The following is a 7,367-nucleotide window of genomic DNA, read 5'->3' as shown; positions in this document are numbered from 1 at the left end:
TATGTTTTTTCATTGACAATTGTTTCTTCTGTTAAGATCTGAAAAGTCCTGCATAAAGGAGGAGATCCTTCTGACTTACACAACTACTGTCCAATCTCCAAATCATCTTGCCTTTAAAAGTTCTAGAATCCCTGACTAACTTTCATCTGAGAACTTTTTGATCTTCTTCCTCTGTTCTTAATGTGCACCAGTCTGGTTTTTCACCTGGACGTAGCACAGTTTCAGCTGCTACGCTTGTAATAGATTGTCACACCCTGATCTGTTTCACCTGTTTTTGTGAGTGTCTCCATCCCCCTCCAGGTGTCACCCATCTTCCCCATTATCCCCAGTGTTTATACCTGTGTTCTCTGCTTGTCTGTTGCCAGTTTGTCTTGTTTGTCAAGTCAACCAGCATTTTTTGTCTCAGCGCCTGCTTCTCACCAGTCTCTTTGTTTCTCAGCCTCCTGGTTTTGACCCTTGCCTGTCCCATCTCTGAGCCTGCCTGCCTGACCACTCTGCCCGCCCCTGAGCCTGCCTGCCATCCTGTACCTTTGCCCCACCTCTGGATTACCGACCTCTGCCTGACTCAACCCTGAGCCTGCCTGCCGTCTGGTACCTTTCCCCCACTACTCTGGTTATCGACCCCTACCTGCCTTGACCTGTCTTTTGCCTGCCCTGTTACCATAATAAACATTGTTACTCCGACACAGTCTGCATCTGGGTCTTACCTTCAACCTGATATAGATGTGTTAAATTGTAAACAACATTGAGCTACCTTTGTTAATTGACCTTTCCAAGGCCTTTGACACTGTTGACCATTACATTCTTGTTCAAAGGCTGACTGAAATAGTCCTAGATCAGGCTTTTTGCAAGTGGTTTGAGAATAATCTGTCAGATAGGACACAATGTTCAATTTCTATATACATATTGTTATAGCTTACAGCACCTGGTATTCCCAGCTGGTCTCCCATCCAAGTACTAACCAGGCCCAACCCTGCTTAGCTACCAAGAGCTGATGAGATCAGGTGTGTTCTGGGTAGTACAGCCACAAGCATTTCTTTTTTTTTACCCCATTTTCTCCCAGAATTAAGATCTTGGCTCATTGCTGCAACTCCCCGATGGGCTCGGGAGAAGTGAAGGTCGAGTCATACGTCTGCCGAAACATGACCCGCCTGCCCGTGCTACTTCTTATCACACTGCTCGATTAACCCGGAAGTTAGCCATACCAATGTGTAGAAGGAAACACGGTTAGACTGACGACCAAAGTCAGCTTTCAGGTGCCCGGCCTGGCCCTCCACCAAACTAAATAAATCGCTTTAGTTTTACACACACACCTCATTACTGGAACCACCTACAAAATACATTACAATTGGATGTTCTGGTGCCGCTCAGCCAATTTAAAATATTGATTGGGGACCTTCTTATTGAGGAATGTAATTGGTTTTCTTGAATATTTATTTTCCTTGTTTTATATTGGATTAGATTTTAGATTGTCTTATGAAATTGTATATGCAGGATTCCCTTGTGAAAGAGACCCTGATCTCAATGTTCTCTCTGCTTAAAGAAAGGTAAAATAAAAAAATATAAAAGAATAATACGGATGGCAATTTAGAATTTATGTTCCATTTTCACTTTTTATTTCTCAACGAAGAAACAGTTTTGTTTGCAAGATCGGTTAGCTCTGAATCCCTCTCACACAATCTTTACCTGCTCTCGCTCTCTTTGCTCTCTCCTCTCTCCTCTCTCTATCGCACTCTCTCATTCTTTCTTTCTCTCTCTCGCTCTCTCTCTCTCCTCTCTTTCTTTCTCTCGCTCATACCCTTTCTCCCTCCAATAGTACCCAATCATTTGCCAGATGCAGCAGCCACTGGTTTCTATGGCAACCATAATGGGCAGAGTTTTTCATTTCTCTTTTTGACACACTCAAGCACACAGACACACTCAAGCACACACACACACACACACACACACACACACACACACACACACACACACACACACACACACACACACACACACACACACACACACACACACACACGAAGGTACACACAGTTGTGTGTTGTAATGGCTGAGCTCAAGGGGATCAGAGAGGATAGCGTATATTCCAACCTGTGGATATACGCCAACCTGGTTTGGTATCAGGCCAGAGAGATTGAACTAGCACTGCCCCCATCAGGCCACACAGGAGAATACCAGAGATATATTCAGCAGGGATGTCTGTTGACTTGTGTAATGAGCGCCTAGAAGTCCCTGGGGATATCTGTGTACTACCTCAATTACAACATCACATCACATCCAGGATGCCATGGTCAGGGGAGTACCAGTGGTGCCCCTGGCTTGCTGCAGCGTAACCGTCCTCAACACACATATATACGCATGCATGCAAGCAGGCACATTCGCTGCTACCAGCTCTCACAGTCTCACGTAAGAATTAGATGATCATCTACGTTTGTCAAACGTCAACTTTCGAAGTTGTTCCAAACATCAAATTTGTTTAAGTGTTTTAGTTAAGTTTAGGCATTAACGCACCACGCGCACGCACGCACGCACGCACGCACGCACGCACGCACACACACACACACACACACACATATCCAATAACTACCCAAACAGGCAGTCCTATACTGCAGAAAGCTATCCCATATTATGTCATCGTACAACATCTTCATCGTCGTGGTTTCCAAGCCCTTCAGCTGATGAGATTCCATGTACATGTGTGTCACAATGAACTACTCAGTCAGATGTGTCCTTGTAAGAGCACTCACTGCACGGGCCAGTGGAGCTACAGTTTCTCAAATAAGGAAGTGTAATATATTGTATGACATATGTTGTAACTTACAAAGTGTAGTTGAACGTTTTCTACTGCTGACCATGTTTTAATTGAACCAGGTACCCCCTCCCCCCACACACAGAAACAGTTCTACTAGACATACACTGTACACCACAGGAGGCTGCCGCGGACGGCTCATAATAATGGCTGGAATGGAGTGAATTGAATGGTTTTAAACACATAAACCACGTGTTTTATGTGTTTGATACCATTTCCATTGACTCTGTTCCAGCCATTACAATGAGCCCGTCCTCCCCAATTAAGGTGCAATCAGCCGCCTTTGGCATACACTGATGCTGACACACAAACCGCCACTCAACAGAATGAGAGGCACATTATACAGTAGGACAGGAGTGTGTGGTGAACAGAATGAGCAGGACTGAGACTAACGAAGAGAGACAGGCCCAGAGAGGTTATATGACTCATAACTACCCTGCATTCTAATACACACACAGGCACAAATGTGTTCTTCAGTGTCTCCACCCGATCTTCATCTCATTTGCAACATTAACCAGGACATTCTGAAATGTTCATGATAATAATAATTTCCATTTCCAGGCTAGGGAACATGACCTTCCTGATATACCCGCCAGACTATTCTGTTTCCTCCTGTCTCCTCCAACACCAACAGTATTTCTGTAAACCTATGATCTGCAACACACACACACATACACTCACACACACCCCTGTGCAAGCACAAATACACCCATCCACGCCCACCTAGAGTGGTTCTGTCACTGCCCTGAGGTTGGTTCAACAAGCTCATCCAGGTTTTCCAGATGCCACATTTCTGTAACGCTCGTCCTCCTCCTCGTCTGAAGAGGAGCATGGATCGGACCAAAACGCAGCGTGGTTTGAATACATACAGTGGGGCAAAAAAGTATTTAGTCAGCCACCAATTGTGCAAGTTCTCCCACTTAAAAAGATGAGAGAGGCCTGTAATTTTCATCATAGGTACACTTCAACTATGACAGGTCTACAATTTTGTTTCCGGTGTCCTTTGACAGCTCTTTGGTCTTGGCCATAGTGGAGTTTGGAGTGTGACTGTTTGAGGTTATGGACAGGTGTCTTTTATACTGATAACAAGTTCAAACAGGTGCCATTAATACAGGTAACGAGTGGAGGACAGAGGAGCCTCTTAAAGAAGAAGTTACAGGTCTGTGAGAGCCAGAAATCTTGCTTGTTTGTAGGTGACCAAATACTTATTTTCCACCATAATTTGCAAATAAATTCATTAAAAATCCTACAATGTGATTTTCTGGATCTACAAAACAATAAACGACGTTAACAGACCTGAACTTGAGAACATATAACATGAACGCACGAACAGGAAGGACCACACGAATGAATGAACGAACGAAACGAACGAAAACAGTCCCGTGTGGCACAAACACTGACACAGGAACAATCACCCACAAACAAACAGTGAGAACAGCCTACCTTAATATGGTTCTCAATCAGAGGAAACGTAAAACACCTGCCCCTGATTGAGAACCATATCAGGCTAATTGAAAATGAACCCAACATAGAAACACATAACATAGAATGCCCACCCAGCTCACGTCCTGACCAACTAAACAAAGACAAAACAAAGGAAATAAGGTCAGGAACGTGACAATTTCAAAGTGTTTTTGTTGCTCCTGCTGCTCTGTATCAATCTATTTAGACAAAAGTAAAATGTCAAAGTTAAGGGTTAAGTTTAGGCTCTCATTCTGAATGCTTAAGATAAGGGTTAAGTTTTGGGATACGGTTATGAATGGTTAAGATTAGGGTTAAGGATTACTATTGGATTAAAATATAAAATAAAATCAAAGATGCAAGTTCTGATCAAGAGTCACTCAGGACATGGATAGACGTCAATCTTGAATGACCTGGATGAGGGATTATCTTCTCTCTCTCTTAAACACACACACACACACACACACACACACACACACACACACACACACACACACACACACACACACACACACACACACACACACACACACACACACACACACACACACACACACACACACACACACACACACACACACACACACACACACACACACACACACACACACACACACACACACACACACACACACGTGTGCGTCTGGTTGGAGCTGATAAGTGAGGAATTTTCCTCTCCCCCGGGAAGCGACTGAATAAGCAAACGGAATGGAGAAGTGGAGCAAGGGATGGAGGGAGGAGAGGAAGAAGAAAATAGGTAATAGAGGGAAAAGAGGGAGCTGATGAAAGGCTGAGAGTTGAGAGGGTCTCCCTGTTATCATCATTACCGTAAGAGTATGGACTTCTGTGTTGTGTGTGTTCTTGTGCGTCAGAGTGATACTCGATATTCACCACCCCTGTAAAACACCCTGACTGTGTGTCTACATGCGGTTTATTGATTGGCTGTCTCCTTTCTAAAGCTGCCTGGCAGCAACAGACACGCTGGAGCTAACCTACTGGGTTTCGTTGTGTTCAACACATCTGGATTTTATCACTGGGAAAACGTATTATTGGCTGAGAAAAAACCCCCACCACATAACTGCTTGTTCAATACAGCGCCATCAGTCTCTATAGTCCTCTATATGTCCTTCACAACAGACAGAGGTCATCACTGACAAAGCAAGTGACAGTGTGTGTGTGTGTGTGTCTCACGATCACAGTCACAATGACGTCTACAAAAAGCCCACCAGTGTTGAGTTCCTGTTAAGACCTGCTCCATGGGGTTGTAGTTCTGAATGCCTGAAGGAAAACGTGTCTAAATTCTGCAGGCAGAAACACGTGCAGATGTGTGGGTTGGAACTGCTGTCGGCAAACAAGACAATTGCAATGGTTTGCATGCGTCAGACAAGTTGATGGGGTCTGTGCGTATGTGTGTGTTAGAGAGTGTGTTTGTGTGTGTGTGTGTGTGTGTGTGTGTGTGTGTGTGTGTGTGTGTGTGTGTGTGTGTGTGTGTGTGTGTGTGTGTGTGTGTGTGTGTGTGTGTGTGTGTGTGTGTGTGTGTGTGTGTGTGTGTGTGTGTGTGTGTGTGAAAGAGTGTTTTTGTGAGAGCGTGTGTGTGTGTGTCTGTGTGTGTGTGTGTGAAAGAGTGTGTGTGGGAAAGAGTGTGTGTGTGTGTGAAAGAGAGTGTGTGTGTGTGTATCTGTACGCGTGTGGGTGTGAGAGAGAGAGAGAGAGAGAGTGTGTGCGTGTGTCATTCCAACTGTTCTCTTCTCTGTCGTTCTACTACTATCATGACACTAGGCGAGACCCAAATGCAGACACAGGAGGCTGGTTGGAGTTTAAGATGATTAATAAATCAAAAGGGAATAGGCAAGAGAATGGTCGTGGACAGTCAAAAGGTCATAACCAGATCAGAGTCCAGGAGGTACAGAGTGGCAGGCAGACTCGAGGTCAGGGCAGGTAGAATGGTCAGGCAGGCGGGTACAGAGTCCAGAACAGGCAAGGGTCAAAACTGGGAGGACTAGAAAACGGAGAAAAGGCAAAGCAGGAAAACGGGAAAAATGCTGGTAGGTTTGGACATACAAGACGAACTGGCACAGAGAGACAGGAAACACAGGGATAAATACACTGGGGGGGGAAAGCAACAACTGGAGGGGGTAGAGACAGTTATGAGGACAGGTGAAACAGATCAGGGTGTGACAACTACAATGCCTTATATTGATTGGCTGGGTCTTTGCTGTGTGTCACCGTCACCTGACAATCTCTTTGATTGACAGCTGGATGCTGACCAACCAACACACAGCTCTAATGTATGTATTTACACATATCTGCATATACCTAATGTACTATATACATTCATCTTTTATTTTGAACAGTTATAGAATCATTCACTGTAATTTCATAACTATACGTTTTGTTCTGTTCATTCTTTTGAATAAGAGGATCAGAACAGAATATTATTTGTTCTATGTCTGTCATACAGTGGGATATAAGGGACTACTGGTACATTATGCAAACAATATGTAACTACATTAATATTACCATTATTATTACATTATTAAAGCAATAGCTGACCTCAAATGTCTGCACTGTAATACATCCTGTCATAGATCATTTCATTTCACTTCAGTGGAAAACAAACTGCATTTGTCTGTTTATTACTGTTTAGCCAACACCTCGTGATAGTGATAATCATTAGCCAGAGAGTAGACATAGACAGTATACAATCATTATCATGCCTGCTATCACACATACAGAGAGAGGGAGATAGGGAGAGAGAGAGGGATAGAGAGAGAGAGAGAGAGAGAGAGAGAGGGAGAGAGAGAGAGAGAAAGAGCAAGCGAGAGAGAGAGAGAGAGAGAGAGAGAGAGAGAGAGAGAGAGAGAGAGAGAGAGGGAGAGAGAGAGAGAGAGAAAGAGCAAGCGAGAGAGAGAGAGAGAGAGAGGGAGAGAGAGAGAGAGAGAAAGAGCAAGCGAGAGAGAGAGAGAGAGAGAGAGAGAGAGAGAGAGAGAGAGGGAGAGAGAGAGAGAAAGAGCAAGCGAGAGAGAGAGAGAGAGAGAGAGAGACTCAGGGATAAACAGTAGAGATGAATGGATGAGTCAATTAAACTAAACACCGT

At 44.2% G+C, this 7,367-nt stretch overlaps 1 pseudogene; it reads right to left on the bottom strand.

Annotated features, from left to right (window-relative positions):
* Positions 1-913: 913 nt before the first annotated feature.
* On the bottom strand, positions 914-1,032 carry LOC139551400 (5S ribosomal RNA; annotated as a pseudogene).
* Between the last annotated feature and the right edge of the window lie 6,335 nt (positions 1,033-7,367).

This window comes from Salvelinus alpinus, chromosome 23, assembly GCF_045679555.1.
Source record: "Salvelinus alpinus chromosome 23, SLU_Salpinus.1, whole genome shotgun sequence".
NCBI lineage: Eukaryota > Metazoa > Chordata > Actinopteri > Salmoniformes > Salmonidae > Salvelinus > Salvelinus alpinus.
The sequence above is the reverse complement of the archived record's forward strand: the minus strand, read 5'-3'. Positions and strand labels throughout refer to the sequence as shown.